Below are 19,637 nucleotides of genomic sequence, written 5' to 3' on the forward strand. Positions count from 1 at the left end.
GAATTTTCCATCCGAATCAACTCCGAACTTTCCAAAATTCAATTCCGATCACACGTACAAGGCATAATACCTAAAGTGAAGCTACTCAAGGCCTAAAACCTTCGAACGATGCGCTAGAGCTCAAAACGACCGGTGGGGTCGTTACACGAATAGAATCAGTTTGACATTTGATTTATGGTCATCAATCACATCAAGTAGATATATTTGTGTTACTGCACACTATGTTGATTAGATTATATTCGAAAGATATTTATTTGAAAGAAGTATACTCGAAAGATATTTATTTGAAAGAAGTATATTCGAAAGATATTTATTTGAAAGAAGTATATTCGAAAGATAGTTATTTGAAAAGAATTATACGTGGAAGATTTATATTTGAAAGACTTGATTAATTGGTTGTACTTGTATTCCTTATTCATTTGAGCAATAATTATAGTGTTCTTGTTGCCTTGATATTTATATCACTGGCTGATTTTGTTGCTATAATAGCTAATTATTTTCCAGTACTATTGTATACTACTATATTGCACATGTTATATGACTAGTGAATGTCTTGACTGTATCTCGTCACTACTCCACCGAGGTTAGTCTTGATACTTACTGGGTACTGACTGTGGTGTACTCATACTATACTTTTGTACATTTTTGTGCAAGTCCAGGTATTGAAGATATCGGATTCGGTTAGATATTAGAGTGTGATCACAAGGATTCAAGGTAGAGCTGCTTGGTCGTCGCAGTCCCTTGTAGTCTTTTCAATTTATTGTGTTGTCAACTCTTATTCGAACAGTATTGTATATTCGATCCTCGAGGTCATTCCATATATTCAGTTAGAGTTCGTGACTCAGTATTACCAGTCTTGGGAGGTTGTTATAATTATTTCCTCTTTTGGTTTCGACACTTGTATTAAATTTTATGTTTCGAAAAAAATAGCTCGAAATATAATTGTACTCAGCTTACCTAGTCTTAGAGATTAAGTATCATCATGACGCATGTGGTGAAATTTTGGGTCGTGACACGTGGTATTGTCCGAATTATCTTTAGGAATAACAGATTTTTTTAATAGTTTAAGGTTATGGTTTAGGTCTCTTAGCGTTTTGATATTTTAAATGATTAGTCATTTTGGTATATTCTTATATTTTTATTTCTTTTTGAGAAATGGTTTATGTTAATACATTGAACATAAATGATCTTCTATTTAATTATGGAAATAAAAGGTTCTATCAAATATATCTCAAACTCTTTTTTATTTATTCGGAAAATAAATCGCAAACATGCTACGCGAGTTTTAGTAGAAGTATATGAATAACTTTTGAACGCCGTTGTTGCTAACACAATAGAGTTAAAATTATGTTTCTTTGCTAAAATAAGAGAATGATTTATATAAGGTAATATTTTACCATTATAAGGTCCTAAATATTAGGATAATTTAAATAAGAAAATATTTAATAAGTAAAATTTTAGTCGATATACAAGTCCTAAATATTTGGAAAATTATTAAATTATAATTTTATCCAATGTAAAATCTATTTTAAAGGGTAAAAAAGGCGAACGATATTTCGCTAAGGACTTTCGTGCCTTTAATATAATATATATAACTTACACAAAACGATACTAGTTTTTTGTGCAAAAACGCACCCGTGTATTTGAGGGAGAAAAAGTCCAATATGTCCACCGTTCAGAAAACTACACCTCCACAGAGACATGACAGGGATTAAACAAAACCTAGCTTTTTATCAACAAAGAAAGCATATCGACATAACATGTTGGTGTCTGTTATTCTCTCCAATATGAACTATGAAGAACTTTTTTGACAACAAATGCTCATATTATCACAGTTGTGATTGGTTCAGGTGTTTTATTTTTAGCTTGGGCGGTGCCTCAACTTAATTAGTTGGATTGTTGGTCCTAGTACTTTGCTATTGTTCTTGGTTGTTACTTATTACACCTCTACTCATCTTGTCGATTGTTACTGTACCGACGATCCTATTTCGGGAACAAGGAACTATACCTACATGGATGCTATCCGAGCCAATCTTGGTGGGCTCCAAGTTAAAATTTTTGGATGGGTTCTGTATGTCAACCTTCATGGAGTTACTATTGGATACAACATTGCATCTTCAATTAGCATGATGGAAATTAAAAGATCTAATTGCTTCCATCAACATGGTGTTCATGCTTCTTGCCAAGTTTCAAGCATTCCTTACATGATTATTTTTGGAGTAATAGAAAGTCATCTCACAAATTCTAAATTTTGATCAGATATGGTGGCTTTTAACTGTGGTTGCTATCACGTCCTTCACTTTCACTATTGGTATTGGCGTAGCAATTACTAAATTGGAAAAACAAAAATAGAAATATGGAGGAAGAATTAGCATTGAAACAGTCAGTGAAATCGAGTAGGTCTGTACTTGTCATAAGAACTATACGTGTAAAACACGTTCACAAAAACTAGTAACACTCTGTGAAAATCATTAAAAATATTATGCCAAGATAAATGAATTTGTAATTATAATTTGATGTACACGATAGATAAATATGAATTGAAAGAATAAATACTTTATACGTGCAAATCACGTGCACAAAAACTAGTACCATTTCATGTAAATTATACGTGCAAAGCACGTGCACAATCTTATTTCTCATCTTTTTCTTCATAAATCATGCAAGCGACGCCAACTGTTTGTTCATATTTTGATGTCGTTCATTTGATGGAGATACGTTGTTCTTGCTCTTGTTATTCTCATTTTCACCACATGACAACATAGAGGCATACAATAATAAAGGCAACACCTAAAAATAGTTTACTAATGTTGGTTGTAATCGATTTTATAAGAGTTTTAATTAGGGTTATAACATTACCTTACTATGGTCAAACACTCAAAACCTAAAAAAAATCAGAACCCTTTTTTTTTTTACGAACTTCTTTCAGTGAGAGAAATCTCAGAGACATTGAAACATTCTTTTAGGACTTTTTCTTCAAATCATCAAGGTAATGCTGATACATATATGACAAGAAACCCCACATAGCCAACACCATTGATATCACCTTCACACCATTCATTTTGTCATGAAAAAGTAACACAGATAAAACAGGAGCCATAGGCACACCAAGAATGTTAATCACATTGGAAAACAGTGAAGAGTCCTTAAAAATCAGCCCAGTTGAACCAACTGTGAAAGCTTGCCAAGAAACAACAATTCCAATCAAATTCAAAATATATGATTTCTTCCCAAAGTTCAAACTCATTCATCTCTTTGTTCAAGATTTTCCACTCTCCACTTGCAAATAACACCCAATGTCGCGACTAAGGACTGCTAAATTGTCATCTCTATGATTAATCGAAAACTTTCCCTCTTAAAGATTTTCTGAAAAGCTAGCTGTGTGATAGAAAGCATTAATCCATAACCCGCAGATGCAGTTAAGGTACATAAAAAACCAATTATATTCTTTTTCTTAGAGTATTTCTTATTGGAATTTCCAGAATCGTCGTCATTTTGGAGCAGAAGGAGTGAAGATGAAATTGTGAGAAGTACTAAAGAGTTCACTATATAAGGTGTGAATTTTTGTTTGTTTAAAAAGTATGAAAACAGGGAATTGAATCCTCATTGGCTAGTACAAATAAGTGTATGAGTGGTAACAGGTATATATAATTGCCCTATATAGTAAAGCATACAATTTCCTGCTAAAAATAAACCAAGGGAAGTATGAAGAGGAACAAGAACAAAATAGAAGGTTTCTTTATATTAACATCTCTATTGTTTTCGCTATTATTTGATGATGGTATTAAGAGGAAAGGGATGAGAATTGGGAAGCCAATATTTTGTACTAATGAAGCTATCCATATGCTATTTCCTCCTTTATTAAAATATAGTTTTCCTAAGAGTGTACCAATTGCTTGGCCAGATAGAACAAAGGTTGAATAAATAGAAATTTGGATACACCATTTATATTATATAAAGCTAGGAACTGCTTTAGACGTATTTTCATTATTTGAGGTCTCTTCCTTTCTAGCTTCTTCACCTGCTGCTGTTAACATATAATAACATGAGAATTGCAGAATGTTTCATTGATCATCCTTTGATAATTCAAATAGTAAAATGAGATATAAAGAAAAAAACTATATATATAAGGTCATTTTGTAAAGTTTCAGATGTTTCAATATGAAGAAATGAGTCGTTTGAGCTACAAAATAGAATGGTAGAATAGCCACAGTCACCTCTTGTTCAGTTTCAATATCTCGGGCCTTTACTCCACAAGAATTCGTAACTTGTTCAAAACTAATGGTTTAAATCTCTCAGATTATTGACTGAGCTTATGTGATATTGATTTAGATGAGTAGGATAACGATTAACGGGCATGGTGTCCCCGCCTTTAAGGACCGTGAATTGATAGTTTTATAAATTCTTTTGGAGTAATTGTTTTGGTAGCATGATGAATTGTTCTTATAGTAATAACACCCTAATTGTGTTGATTCGAAATAGAAAGACTTTTTGCATCAAAAGTACCCTTACAGCATAACACAGAGGAGGGCATCAACCTAGCCTTTGTTCAACAAAAAAACCCATGTAATAATAACAAGGGTCGTATAGAAGTACATATATCCATAATCTAAGTTATTGTGATGACCCGATAGGTCATCTAGAGTTTTAACCCTTAATTTTGTATTTTAAAACCTCAAATTGTTCCTTTTAACCTTCCTCGATTTGCATGCGCAGTCCGTGTCTTTTTCCGGAAGGCTTTTATTTGAAAAATTGATTAAAATATGAATTCGTGTCTTAAAAATTTATTTGAGTTGACTTCGGTCAACATTTGGAACAAATAGACCCGGATCCGTATTTTGATGGTCCTGGTGGGTCCATATCATGATTTGGGACTTGGGCACATGCATGAAATTGAATTCAGAGGTACCTAACTAGAGTTATCGCAATTTGTTAAAAATTTAAAGTTTAACGGTTTAAAGAATTTATAAATTTAATCGCAGTTTGACTTTATTGCTACCGGGTCTGGATTTTTTTCGGAGCTTGGTATAGGTTCATTATTGTAATTATGACTTGCCTGCAAAATTTGGTGTAAAACGGAATTGATTTGACGTGATTCGGACATCCGGTTGTTAAAATAAAAGTTCTTAAGTTTTATTTAATATTTCATTCGTATTGGTGTCCCATTTGTAGTTCTAGCTATTATTTTTGGTGTTTTAATTACGCGAGCGAGTTCGTATGATATTTTTGGACTTGTGTGCATGTTTGATTTGGATCCCCGAGTGCCCGGGTGAGTTTTGGATAGGCTTCGGAGTGGTTTTAGACTTAGAAAAGAGATGGTGAAAAATTTGTTCTGGTGCAGGTCTCTGACTTCGCAAATTGCAAGGTCAGTGTTCACATTTGCAAAAAATTAAATTGCTTTCATGTTCGCAATTGCGAAGAAAATCTTCGCATTTGCAAAGAGAGGTTGGGTTAGCTGAGGTCGCATTTGCGATCAAAAGGGTCGCATTTGCGAAGGACCATAGTTCTCATTTGCGAAGAATCGCAAATGCGATGATAGCAGAGATGGAGCTTCTTCGCATTTGCGAAGTATGTCTCACATTTGCGACATCTGCGCCTGGTCAAAAGCTGAGATAGACGGGATTTTAGCTCATTTTCTCAAATTCTCAACCCTAAACACCTAGAGGCAATTTTTTCAAGAGCTTTTCTTCCTCAATTCATTGGTAAGTGACTCTAACCTACTTTATTTCAATTACACACTACATTTCATAAGATTTCAACCTTAAATTTAGGACTTTCACGGTAGAAATTGGGGATTTAAGTAGAATTAGAAATTTTTGTAAAATTAGAATTTAGTTCTTGAATTGAGGTTGGATTTCGACACAAATTGCATAACCGAGCTCGGGGGTGAATGGGTGATCGGATTTTGGTCCGAACCTCGGGTTTTGACAAAGCGGGTCTGGGGGTTGACTTTTGTTGACTTTTTCAATAATGATCTAAATTGAACCTCTTTTATTCGTGAGTAGTTTCTAAAGCTTAACTTGAATCGTTTAGTTAATAATTTGCTAGATTTGGTTAGTTCGGAGGCTTGTTCGAAAAGCAAGGCCGTGATTGAATTTTGGATTGATTGCAGAGTGAGGTAAGTGTCGGGTTTAACCTTGATTTGAGGGAATTAGGAACCCTTGAATTATGTGTTATATGAAATTCATATGTTGCGGCATATATGCGAGGTGAGAAGTGTATACACGTCGCCAAAATACTTGTTTCCCTGTTTATCCCGCATTTCATGAATTATTTCATTACATGCCTTAACTGTTACATGTTTTAATTGCTTTCCATGCCTTATTTGCTACTTATCACTTATTTTTCTCATATTAAGAATATTAGATTTTCCCGTGCTTCCATGATTTATTGCTACTGCTTGAAATAACTTATTTGTACCCTTAGTTGTCATTTATTTGAACTATCGTGCTGTTTAGTATTCATTATGGTAGATTCTTAATTTGAGACGAGATTCTGTCACGACCCAAAACCTAACACGTCGTGATGGCGCCTATCATGGTACTAGGCAAGCCGTCACATTTTCAAAACACATCGATATTTCATTTAAAAGTTAAGTCAAAGCTTTTCATAATAAAATCTTCTTCAAAGAGTTCAACTCAAATAGAAATGCGTAAAAGATAGCCCGATATCGGGGTGTCACTAAGTCATGAGCATCTAAACCAGACTAAAATCAGAGTTTACAATGTTCCAATAATACTCAAACAAAATGAGAAGATAATAATAGAGGAGAATCAAGGGCTACGGACGCCGGCAACTACCTCGTATGTCTCCGACAACCACAAGTGCACGGACTCAACGATCTCTACGAACGGTCTCACCTGAATCTGCACACAAGGTGCAGGAAGTAACGTGAGTACTTCCAACTCAGTAAGTAACAAAATTAAATAAGGAACTGAGAAGCAGTGACGAGCTACACAAATCCAGTTCATTTCAGTAATTTGAGCAAGAAAAGTAGGCATGCTTTCAATTCGGTGTATTAAATCAAATATTTTGAGCTCAGGTACAACAGTATAAGACCTCAAGAAAATTTCACAACTACAATTAGCAACGAAGTGCAACAACAATTAAGAGCAAGTACAGCCTCACAGGGCTACTGTCACTCATCTATCTCAACATCTGAATCACTCGGCTCTCAGCCTCAATACTCACAATCAAAGGTACATACGCTCATTGGGGGTGTACAGACTACGGAGGGGCTCCTACATCCCAAGCATTATATATTGCAGCGGCGTGCAACCCGACCCAATATTGTTGCGGCGTGCAACCCGATCCATATATTGTTGCGGCGTGCAGCCCGATCCAAGTACTGTTGCGGCGCGCAGCCCGATCCGATATTTGGCCCGAAGGCTTGTTGTGGCGTGCAACCCGATCCAATATTGCTGCGGCGTACAGCCCGATCCAATATATCTCACATAGCTCTCAACCCGACACTCAGGCCCTATCTCAGTCACTAACATGAAAGGCAGTCAATTGCTCAAAGACAAGGAAAAGCAAGTAATAACAATGGCTATTCGACTTTACAGTCTCACGGGATGGACCAAGTCACAATCCCTCATGGTGCACGCTCGCACGCCCGTCACCTAGCATGTGCATCACCTCCAAATATCACATTATATAAATTCTCGGGGTTTCATACCCTCAAAAGCAGATTTAAGACTGTTACTTACCTCGATCCGAGCAAAATCCTACTCTATGATGCCTTTGCCTCTCAAATCGGCCTCCAAACATTCCGAATCTAGCTACAAGTAGTACAACACAATCAATAAAGGCTAAAGGGATTAATTCTACAAGAAAATTACTAAAATATAGCCCAAAATCCGAAATCGGCTCAAACCGCCCCCCGAGCTCACGTCTCGAAATCTGACAAAAATCTCAAAACCCGCAATCCAATTCACTCACGAGTCTAACCATATGAAATTTATCCAAATCCGACCTCATTTTCCCCTCCAAAACCGCAAAGTTCACTCTCCAAAATCCCAAGCCCTAACCCCCAATTTTCACTTCAAAACCCCACTAATTAGATGAGAAAACAACGGGAAAACACCATACCTAGGAGTATTAGAGCTCGAGCAACTTAACTCTATGGAAACCCTTGATTCCCATTCAAAAATCACTCCAAAATCTCCGAGGTCCGACTTGAAAATGGTGGAAATGAGCAAAAATCACGAAGTCCCCTTTTTATACCTTCTGCCCAGCGAAACCGCACCTGCGGAATTCCCATCGTAGGTTCAAAACTCACTTAATACTCCAGGTTCCGCATCTGCGACCAACCTCTCGCACCTGCGGTTGCGCACCTGCGCATCTCCCTCCGCTTCTGCGGAAAAGGCCAATCTCCTCACTTCCACATCTGTGACTCATCCTCGCATCTGCGGGTTCGCAGATGCTACCACTTTTACGCACCTGCGGTTCCAGTCCAGGTCCTCTAAATCTGCATCTACGGCTCTCCAAGCTCACATGTGACCTCTCACATGTGGCTCCCCCTCTGCAGCTAGTCATCCGGAATCACCCCGAGGCCCTCGGGACCATAACCAAATATGACAACAAGTCATATAACCTTATACAAACTTAATCGAACCTTCGAATCACTCAAAACAACATCAAAACACCAAATTACCCTCAGATTCAAGCCTAAGAACTTCTAAATTTCTGAATTCCACAACCGATGTCGAAACTTACCAAACCATGTACGAATGACCTCAAATTTTACACACACGTCACAAATGACACCACAAACCTACTCCATTTTCAGGAAACCCATTCCGGCCCCGATATCAAATTTTCCACTGCCGACCAAAATCGACAAATTTTTAATTTTCGCCAATTCAAGCCTAATTCCACTACGGGCCTCCAAATCACATTTCGGACGCGCTCAAAAGTCCAAAATCCCCTAACGGAGCTAACAGAACCATCAAAATTTAAATATGAGATCGTTTACATATTAGTCAACATCCGGTTGACACTTTCCAACTTAAGCTTCTAATAAGGAGACTAAGTGTCTCAATTCACTCTGAAACCACTCCGGACCCAAACCAACAAACCCGACATATCATAATATAGATGAAGAACACAAAAAGAAGCAGAAATGCGGGAAATAGGACTATAACTCTCGAAACGACCGGTCGGGTCGTTACATCCTCCCCCTCTTACACAATCGTTCGTCCTTGAACGGGTCTAGAAACATACTTGGAGTCTAAAATAGGTGTGGATATCTTTTTCGCATCTCCCGCTCGGTCTTCCAGGTGGCCTCCTCCACAGGCTGACCTCTCCACTGCACCTTCACTGAAGCTATATCCTTTGACCTCAACTTCCGAACCTGCCGATCCAAAATGGCCACCGGCTCCACATCATAAGTCATATCACCATCCAACTGAACCGTGCTGAAATCCAAAACATGGGACGGATCTCCAATATACTTCCGGAGAATAGAAATGTGAAACACTGGATGCACACTCAAAAATTTAGGTGGCAAGGCAAGCTTGTAAGCCACCTCCTCTGAAGCACCTCAAAAGGCCCAATGAACCGGGGGCTCAACTTGCCCCTCTTCCCAAACCTCATAACACCCTTCATGGGTGATACCTTCAGCAACACCTTCTCCCCAACCATGAAAGACACATCAGGGACCTTCCTGTCCGCACAGCTCTTCTACCTAGACTGCGCCGTGCGAAGTCGCTTCTGAATCGATTTCACCCTGTCTAATGCATCCTGGACCAAGTATCTATCCAAGAGCCTAGCCTCACTCGGCTCGAACCATCCCACTAGAGATCTAAACCTCCTCCCATATAAAGCCTCATACGGAGCCATCTGAACGCTCGACTGATAACTGTTGTTATATGCAAACTCCGCGAGCGGCAGAAACTGGTCCCATAAAGCCCCAAAGTCAATGACACAAGCGCGTAACATGTCCTCTAATATCTAGATAGTGCGCTCGGACTGTCCGTTCGTCTGAGGGTGAAAGGTTATGCTTAAATCAACCTGAATACCCAACTCTCGCTGCACGGCCCTCCAAAACTGCGATGTAAACTGAGTGCCCCTATCTGAAATGATGGAAAGTGGGACACCATGCAGGCGAACAATCTCTCGGATATAAATCTCAGCCAACCGCTCTGAAGTGTAAGTAGTTCCAACTGGAATGAAGTGCGCGGACTTGGTCAGCCGATCCACAATCACCCAAATAGCATCGAACTTCCTCAAAGTCCGTGGGAGCACAACTACGAAGTTCATGGTGATCCGCTCCCACTTCCACTCTGGGATCTCTAACCTATGAAGCAAGCCACCCAGTCTCTGATGCTCATACTTAACATGCTGACAGTTGAGACATCGAGTCACAAACCCAACTATATACTTCTTCATTCGCCTCCACCAATAGTGCTGTCTCAAATCTTGGTACATCTTTGCGGCACCCGGAAGGATGGAATATCGCGAGCTGTGGGCCTCCTCAAGAATCAACTCCCAGAGCCCATCTACATTAGGCACACATATCCGACCTTGTATCCTCAACACGCCGTCATCACCAATAGTCACATCCCTAGCATCACCTCGTTGAACCCTATCCTGAAGAACGAGCAGGTGGGGGTCATCATACTAACGCTCCCTGATACGGTCATAAAGAGAAGACCTGGAGAACACACAAGCCAATACCCGACTCGGCTCCAAAATATCCAATTTAACAAGCTGGCCCGCTAAGGCCTGGACATACAATGCCAAGGGTCTCTCTGCTGCTGGAAGATATGCTAAACTCCCCAAACTCTCCGCCCGGTGACTCAAAGCATCAGCCACCACATTGGCCTTCCCCAGATGGTACAAAATAGTGATATCATAGTCCTTGAGAAGCTCCAACCATCTCCGCTGGCGCAAATTAAGATCCTTCCACTTTAACAGATGCTGCAAACTCTGGTGATCAGTATAAATCTCACAATGAACCCCGTATAAATAATACCGCCAAATCTTCAAGGCGTGAACAATAGCTGCTAACTCAAGATCATAGACAGGATAGTTCTTCTCATGATTCTTCAACTGGCGTGAGGCATAGGAAATCACCTTACCTCCTGCATCAGAACACATCCAATACCTACCCTTGAGGCATCACAATACACGGTGTAAGAACCTGAAGGTGATGGCAGAACAAACACTGGAGTTGTGGTCAAAGCAGTCTTGAGCTTCTGAAAGCTCTCCTCACACTCATCCGACCACCTGAATGGAGAACGTTTTTGGGTCAATTTGGTCAAGGGCAATGCAATAGATGAAAATCCCTCCACAAAGCGACGGTAATAGCCCGCCAAACCAATAAAGCTCCTAATCTCCGTGGCTAAGGATGGTCTAGGTCAACACTGCACCACCTCTATATTCTTCGGATCCACCTGAATACCCTCACTGGACACCACGTGCCCCAAGAATGCTACTGAACCGAGCCAAAACTCACACTTGGAGAACTTTGCATAAAACTTCTCCTCCCTCAATCTCTGTAGTTCAATCCTCAGATGTTGAGCATGCTCCTCCTGGCTACGAGAGTACACCAGGATGTCATCAATGAATACAATAATGAATGAGTCCAAATAGGGCTAGAATACGCTGTTCATCAAATGGATGAACGCTGTTGGGGCATTGGTCAGCCCAAAAGACATCACTAAGAACTCATAATGGCCATATAGGGTCCTGAAAGCTGTCTTAAGAATATCCAAATCCCGAATCTTCATCTTATGATACCCTGACCTCAAATCAATCTTGGAGAACACCCTAGCTCCCTGAAGCTGGTCAAACAAATCATCAATACGAGGCAAAGGATACTTGTTTTTGACTGTAACTTTGTTCAACTGCTTGTAATCAATGCACATCCTCATGGAACCATCCATATTCTTCACAAATAGAACCGGTGCACCCCAAGGTGACACGCTAGGCCGAATAAATCCCTTATCAAGGAGTTCCTGAAGTTGTTCTTTCAACTCCTTCAACTCTACTGGTGCCATACGATACGGTGGAATAGAAATGGGCTGAGTGCCCGGCACTAAATCAATACCGAAGTCAATATCTCTGTCAAGCGGCATGCCCGGTAGGTCTGCAGGAAACACATCCAGAAAATCACGTACCACCGGAACAAAAACAATGGCAGGAGTCTCTGCACAAACATCCCTCACAAAAGCCAAATAAGACAGACAACCCTTCTCAACCATCTGCTGAGCCTTCAGATATGAGATCACCCTACTAGGTACATAGTCTATGGAACCGCTCCACTCAACCTTCGGCAAATCCGGCATCGCCAACGTCACCGTCTTAGTGTTACAATCTAGAACGGCATGGCATGGAGACAACCAATCCATACCCAATATCACATTGAAGTCAACCATACTGAGCAACAAAAGGTCTACTTGGGTCTCCAGACCCCAATAGTCACCACACATGACCGATATACGCGGTCCACAATAATCGTATCATCCACAGGAGTAGATACATGAACATATGAAGCTAAAGACTCACATGGAATATCTAGAAAATGAGCAAAATACGAGAAAACATATGAATAAGTCGAACTAAGGTCAAATAATACAGAGGCATCTCTGTGACAAACTGAGACAATACCTGTAATCACAGCATCTGAAGCAATAGCATCTGGTCTGGCAGGAAGGGCATAGAAATGGGCTTGGCCACCCCCTGATCTGCCTCCCCCTCTCGGGCGACCCCTAGCTGACTGGACTCCACCCCTAGCTGACTGGGCGGGTAGTGGAGGAACTGATGCTGATGACATAGACTAACTCCTCTGCAGAGAGGGACCTCCTACTAGACGAGGACACTCTCTCCTCATATGACCAAACTCTCCACACTCATAGCAACACCCCGATGCTGGTGGTGGGGACTGAAGGGAGCCTCGAGCATTGGGATAACTAGCAGAAGGACCCGACATAGATGAACCCTAACCCGATGAAGCACGCGAAGAACTCTGCGCTAGAAGGGCACCAAGAGATGAATGACCATGCTGATAACTGTGAGAACCATGGCCAGATGATGCACCACGGTGAACTGGGCGAGCCGTCAGAGCATGTCTGAATGGACGACCTCTACCGTGCTGGAAATGACCCCCAGAAGGAGTACCACTAAATCCACCCTATCCACGAGGCCTCTCTCTCAACCCTCTCCTGACCGCGAACTATCTCAATCTGCCGAGCAATGTCGACAACCTCATCAAAAGTAGCACTAGACACACTCTCTCTCTGGTCATAAGCAATCGCAACTGATAAGTGAGGCCATCTATAAACCACCTGATCCTCTCCCTGTCTGTGGGAACCAACCAGATAGCATGACGGGCCATCGCATCTCATACTGCATCACAGACATATCACCCTGACGAATCTGCTCAAACTGTCTGTGCAGCTCCTCTCTTCGAGACTGAGGCACGAACTTCTCCAGAAAGACAACGCATAACTGCTACCAAGTAAGGAGCGCTGCGCCGACCAGCCTATGCCTCTTGTAAGCCTCCCACCAACTGAATGCAGTCCCAGAGAACTGAAAGGTAGTGAACGAGACCCCACTGGTCTCCAGAATACCTGTTGTATGGAGTATCCTCTGACACTTGTTCAAGAAACCCTGTGCATCCTCTCCCTCTGCACCACTGAAAGATGGAGGCTGGAGTCTCCTAAACCTCTCCAATCTACGCTGCTCATCCTCAGGCATAGCAGGAACTACATAGTCCTGAGCAGCTACAAGCTACTGGGTTGGTGGTTCCCCCGGTGTCTGGAATCCCTGTACCGCCTGCTCTGGTGTGCGAGCATCGGGAGTCTGAGCACCTCGCCCAGCCTGAGAAATGGCTACTACAGCCGAAACAGAGACCGCTTGAGCAAAGCTGGTGCACACGGTCAGAATCTGAGTTAAGGCCTCCTGAAGGCCTAGAATCATAATAGGAACAAGTGGTGCCTGAGCGGGTGCATCAACAATTGGAATCTGGTCCTGATCTGGGGAAACTGGTGGATCTGCAGGTACTGCCCCAGCTATTGTGCAGGCTGCACCTCTGCCCCTACCACGGCCTCTACCGCGGCCTCAGCCTCTCGCGGCCCTAGCTGGTGGTACTGCTGGTTGGCCCTCCTGACCGGTAGCACGAGTCCTCACCATCTGTGAGAGAATGAAACAATAAATGTTTAGCTACTAGAATCAATAGATTTGCACGACAACAATTCAAGAATATGGATTTTTCTAAGGGTTCTGCAGCCTCTCGAAGATAAGTACAGATGTCTCTGTACAGATCTGCAAGGCTCTACTAAACCCGCTCATGACTCATGAGACCTATGTAACCTAGGCTCTGATACCAACTTGTCATGGCCCAAAATCTAACCCGTCTTGATGGCGCCTATCATGGTACTAGGCAAGCCGACACATTTCCAAAACACATAGATATTTCATTTAAAAGATAAGTCAAAGCTTTTCATAATAAAATCTTCATAAAAGAGTTCAACTCAAAATAGAAATGCGGAAAAGATAGCCCGACATCGGGGGGTCATTAAGTCATGAGCATCTAATCCAGACTAAAATCAGAGTTTACAGTGTTCCAATAATACCCAAACAGAAAGAGAAGATAATAATATAGGAGAATCAAGGGTTGCGGACGCCGGCAGCTACCTCGTATGTCTCCGACAACCACAAGTGCACGGACTCAACGATCTCTGCGAACGGTCTCACCTGAATCTGCACAGAAGATGCAGGGAGTAACGTGAGTACTTCCAACTCAGTAAGTAACAAAATTAAATAAGGAACTGAGAAGCAGTGACGAGCTACACAAATGCAGTTCATTTCAGTAATTTCAGCAAGAAAAATAGGCATGCTTTCAATTCGATGTATTAAATCAACACATTTCGAGCTGAGGTACAACAGTATAAGCCCTCCAGAAAATTTCACAACTACAATTAGAAACGAAGTGCAACAACAATTAAGAGCAAGTATAACCTCACACGGCTACTATCACTCATCTATCGCAACAGCTCAATCACTCGGCTCTCATCCTCAATACTCACAATCAAAGGTACCTGTGCTCACTGTGGGTGTACAGACTCCGGAGGGGATCCTACAGCCCAAGCGCTATATATTGCTGCGGCGTGCATCCCGACCCAATACTGATGTGGTGTGCAGTCCGATCCATATATTGATGCGGCGTGCAGCCCGATCTAAGTATTGCTGCGGCGTGCAGCTTGATCCGATATATGGTTTGAAGGCTTGTTGCGGCGTGCAACCCGATCCAATATTGCTGCGGCATACAACTCGATCCAATATATCTCACATAGCTCTTAACCCGGAACTCAGGCCCTATCTCAGTCACTAACCTCTCCAGCCCCTCGGGCTCACGGAATATCATAATAACAAACCCAACAAGTACAAGACAACAATTAGCAGTCAATTCAACAAGTATACGACCACTGTGGGTCCCAATGGTGATATCATATGGCCTAAGCATGGTTTCTAACACGAAAAGCAGTCAATTGCTCAAAGACAAGGAAAAACAAGTACTAACAATGGTTATACAATTTTACAGTCTCACGAGATGGACCAAGTCACAATCCCTCAGGGTGTACGCTCACACTCCCATCACCTAGCATGTGTGTCACCTCCAAATATCACATTATACAAATTCTCGGGGTTTCATACCCTCAAAACCAGATTTAAGACTGTTACTTACCTCGATCCGAGCAAAATCTTACTCCGCGGTTCCTTTGCCTCTCAAATCGGCCTCCAAATATTCTGAATCTAGCCACAAGTAATACAACACAATCAAGCCACAATCAATTTTGGCTAAAGGTGCGGAACTCACTTAATACTCCAAGCTCCGCATCTGCGACCAACCTCTCGCACCTGCGGTTGCGCACATGCGCATCTCCCTCCACTTCTGCAGAAAAGGCCAATTTCCTCACTTCCGCATCTGCGACTCAGCCTCGCATCTGCTGGCTCGTGGATGTGACCCCTCTTACGCACGTGTGATTCCAGCCCAGGTCCTCTAACTTCACCTCTGCAGCTCCCCAAGCTGCTGAAAGACACTAGCAGCAGCAGTTCAGCTTCATTTCCAAACTCCAAACCTCCCGTTAGCCATCCGGAATCACCCCCGAGGCCCTCGGGACCTCCATCAAACATGCCAACAAGTCATATAACCTCATTTGAACTTAATCGAACCTTTGAATCACTCAAAACAACATCGAAACACCAAATTACCCTCGGATTCAAGCCTAAGAACTTCTAAATTTTTGAATTCCACAACGGATGTTGAAACTTACCAAACCACATTTGAATGACCTCAAATTTTACACACATGTACAAAATGACACCACAAACCTACTCCCACTTCCAGAAACCCATTCTGACCCCGATATCAAATTTTTCACTGCCGACCAAAATCGCCAAATTTTTAATTTTCGCCAATTCAAGCCTAATTCTACTACGGACCTCCAAATCACATTCCGGACGCGCTCCTAAGTCCAAAATCTCCTAATGGAGCTAACGGAACCATCAAAATTCAAATCCGAGATCGTTTATACATAAATCAACATCCAGTTGATTTTTCCAACTTAAGCTTCTAATAAGGAGACTAAGTGTCTCAATTCACTCCGAAAACCACTCTGGAACCAAACCAACTAACTCGACATATCATAATATAGCTGAAGAGCACAAAAAGAAGTAGAAATGGAGGAAATGAGGCTATAACTCTCGAAACGACCAGTCGGATCGTTACAAATTCCTTTTCTGTTTCCGCTTCATATCCAATAATCATAGAGGACTCTTGTGATTTAAATTGTTAAATTAAATGCACTTATCAATTTATTTATATTGTACAGTGGAATCGGGTTGCGCGCCGTAACAGGTGAAATAAGGGTGGATTAATATGGTGAAATAAGGGTGAATTTATATTGATATGGTGGGATCGGGTTGCGCTCCGCAACAGGTGAAATAAGGGTGGATTGATATGGTGAAATAAGGTGAATTATGATATTGATTCTAATTATATGGTAGGATCGGTTTGTGCGCCGCAACATATATTTATTTATTATTATTGATATTTATATGGTAGAATAAGGGAGGATTGTGTTGTACTGTGGGATCAGGTTGCGCGCTGCAATAGATTATGTGTTCTATTCCTTATTGTGTTGTGTTGGCTTCGGTACTTTCATATGAGACTCTAAGAATTGGTATTTCTGGCGTTCACTGGGTTTCGTAGAGGATTGAGTTATTTTCTTAAGTTAACTGCCTTATTTCGTTTCTATATTTTCCTTTCCTGTCATTACTTTATACTGCGTACATGTTATATTGTAAGTGACCTGCCTTAGCCTCGTCACTACATCGTCGAGGTTAGGCTCGACACTTATAGAGTACATCAGTTGTACTCATACTACACTCTACACTTCTTGTGCAGATTTTGGAGTCGGCCCCAACGGCGGTCAGTAGCATGCTCGGGTTGACTATCAGCGGGGAGACTTGAGGTAAAGCTGCTCGGCATTCACAGCCCTGAAGTCCCCTCCCACATTATCTTAGCTGTGTATTTTCCTTTCAAATAATTTTACTTTTATTCAGACCTTTATCTGTAGTATTCTAGTAGCTCGTGTACTTGTCATATCAGATTTGGGCTGTAGTAGAGATTTCAGTTGTTATATATTCTGATCCTTACTTCAGAATATATTTCAATTATTTCGGTTTCTTATTTGTTATTTAAGCTGAACTGTTAAAAATGGATAAATTATTCTAACATTGGCTTGCCTAGCAAGTGAAATATTAGGCGTCATCACGGTCCTGAGGGTTGGAATTTTGGGTCGTGACAAGTTGGTAGCAGATCACTAGTTTCCTAGGTCTCACGAGTCACGAGCAAGCTTAGTAGAGTCTGGAGGATCGGTACGAGGACGTCTGTACTTATCTTCCGGAGGCTATGGATTTTAGGAAACATGTCATTTCTTCTTACTCTATCGTGCAATTTTATTCTATCATTGATGACTTAACCTTTCTATTCTTGTTCTCTCGCAGATGGCGAGAACACGCACTACATCTACCGTCGGACAAGAGCCGGAGCGTCCTATGGCAGCTATAACTAGGGGCAAATGTCGAGGTCGACGCAGAGGCAGAGCTCAGCCTAGAGCTCGAGCAGCAGCACCGGGAGGTTCCAGCTCAGACTGTACCTGTTGGACCAGCTCAGGTCCCGGAGGGGTTCATAGCCACTCCAGTACTGCAGGACACTCTGGTCCGTTTGGTGGGCCTTATGGAGTGTGTGTCCCAGACCAATACTTTTCTGGTGGCACCAGCCGTCTCTCGGGTTAGGGAAAGAGCACAGACTCCCGCTACTCACACCCTAGAGAAGATAGCTCCCCAGTATCAGACTCCAGCTGCCCCGACAGTTGGGGTAGTTCAGCCAGTTGTTCAGGTACAGGTCGGTGATAGGCCCGCCATGTTTTCTGAGGCTTTATTAAGATTGGACAAGTTTACTAAGCTCTTTCCAATTCACTTCAGTGGTGCACGTTCTAAGGACACATAGGATTATCTAGACCGCTGCCACGAGGTGATGCGGAACATGGGTATAATTGGGACTAATGGGGTCAATTTTGCTGTGTTTCATATGAAGGGTTCCGCCAAGAGGTGGTGGAGAGATTATATGTTGACCGGACTAGCTGGGTCGCCTGCACTTACTTGGGATCAGTTCTCACAGCTATTTCTAGAGAAGTTCCTCCCTGTCATACTGAGGGAGGATTACCGCAAGCAGATTGAGCGTCTCTAGTAGGGTAGTATGACTGTCACCCTGTACAAGACTCGATTTGTGGACACAGCTCGCCATGCCACTATCCTACTTCCTACTGAGAAGGAGCGGGTGAGGAGATTTATTGATGGGCTCACTTACACTCTCAGGCTTCAGATGGCCAAAGAGACAGGGAGTGATATTTCCTTCTAGACGATCGTTGATATTGCCAGACGTATTGAGTTAGTTCGTGCTCAGGAGAGAGGGCCGGTATTAGATAAGAGGCCCCATCATTCCGGTGGTTTCAGCGGTGCCTCATCTGGAGGAAGGGGTGCTTTTTGTAGAGGTCATCCTCCCAAGCCATTTCATTCAACGCTTCAGGCATCTCACAGTGCTTCTAGGGGTCGTGGTCCTTATGTTCCTTATTCTGGGCAGCCAGCCTATAGCGCACCATCAGCTCCTATCAGTGCACCACCGATACAGAGCTATCACCATGGTTATACGGCCCGTTTGGGTCAACTTCAGTTCCAGCAACCACAGCAACAGGATGGGTGTTTTGAGTGTGGTGGTTTTGGGCACATCCGGAGGTCATGTCCGAGGTTATTGGATGGCATGCCACAGCAAATTTCTCGTGCCATGGTTTCGGCACCGGTTGCTCCACTGCCCACTCAGCCAGTTAGGGGCAGGGGTCAGGCAGCTAGAGGTGGGGGTCAGGCCATTAGAGGTGGAGGTCAGGCCATTAGAGGTGGAGTCCATCCAGCTAGAGGTTGTCCCAGAGATGTAGTTTAGAGTGGGGGGGAACCCCGATGTTATGCTTTCCCTGCTAGGCCTGAGGACGAGTCATCTGGCGCCGTTATCACAAGTATTGTTCCTATTTTCCATAGATATACTTCAATTCTATTTGATCTGGGATCTA

The 19,637-nt window shown here is 42.2% G+C and overlaps 1 protein-coding gene across 1 annotated transcript in view; it reads left to right on the forward strand.

The window, feature by feature from the left end:
* The window catches only part of LOC108945627 (uncharacterized), a 127,736-nt gene that overhangs the window by 16,559 nt on the left and 91,540 nt on the right, over positions 1 to 19,637 (forward strand). The window lies entirely within an intron of this gene.

This window comes from Nicotiana tomentosiformis, chromosome 9 (assembly GCF_000390325.3).
Source record: "Nicotiana tomentosiformis chromosome 9, ASM39032v3, whole genome shotgun sequence".
In the NCBI taxonomy this organism is placed as follows: Eukaryota; Viridiplantae; Streptophyta; class Magnoliopsida; order Solanales; family Solanaceae; genus Nicotiana; species Nicotiana tomentosiformis.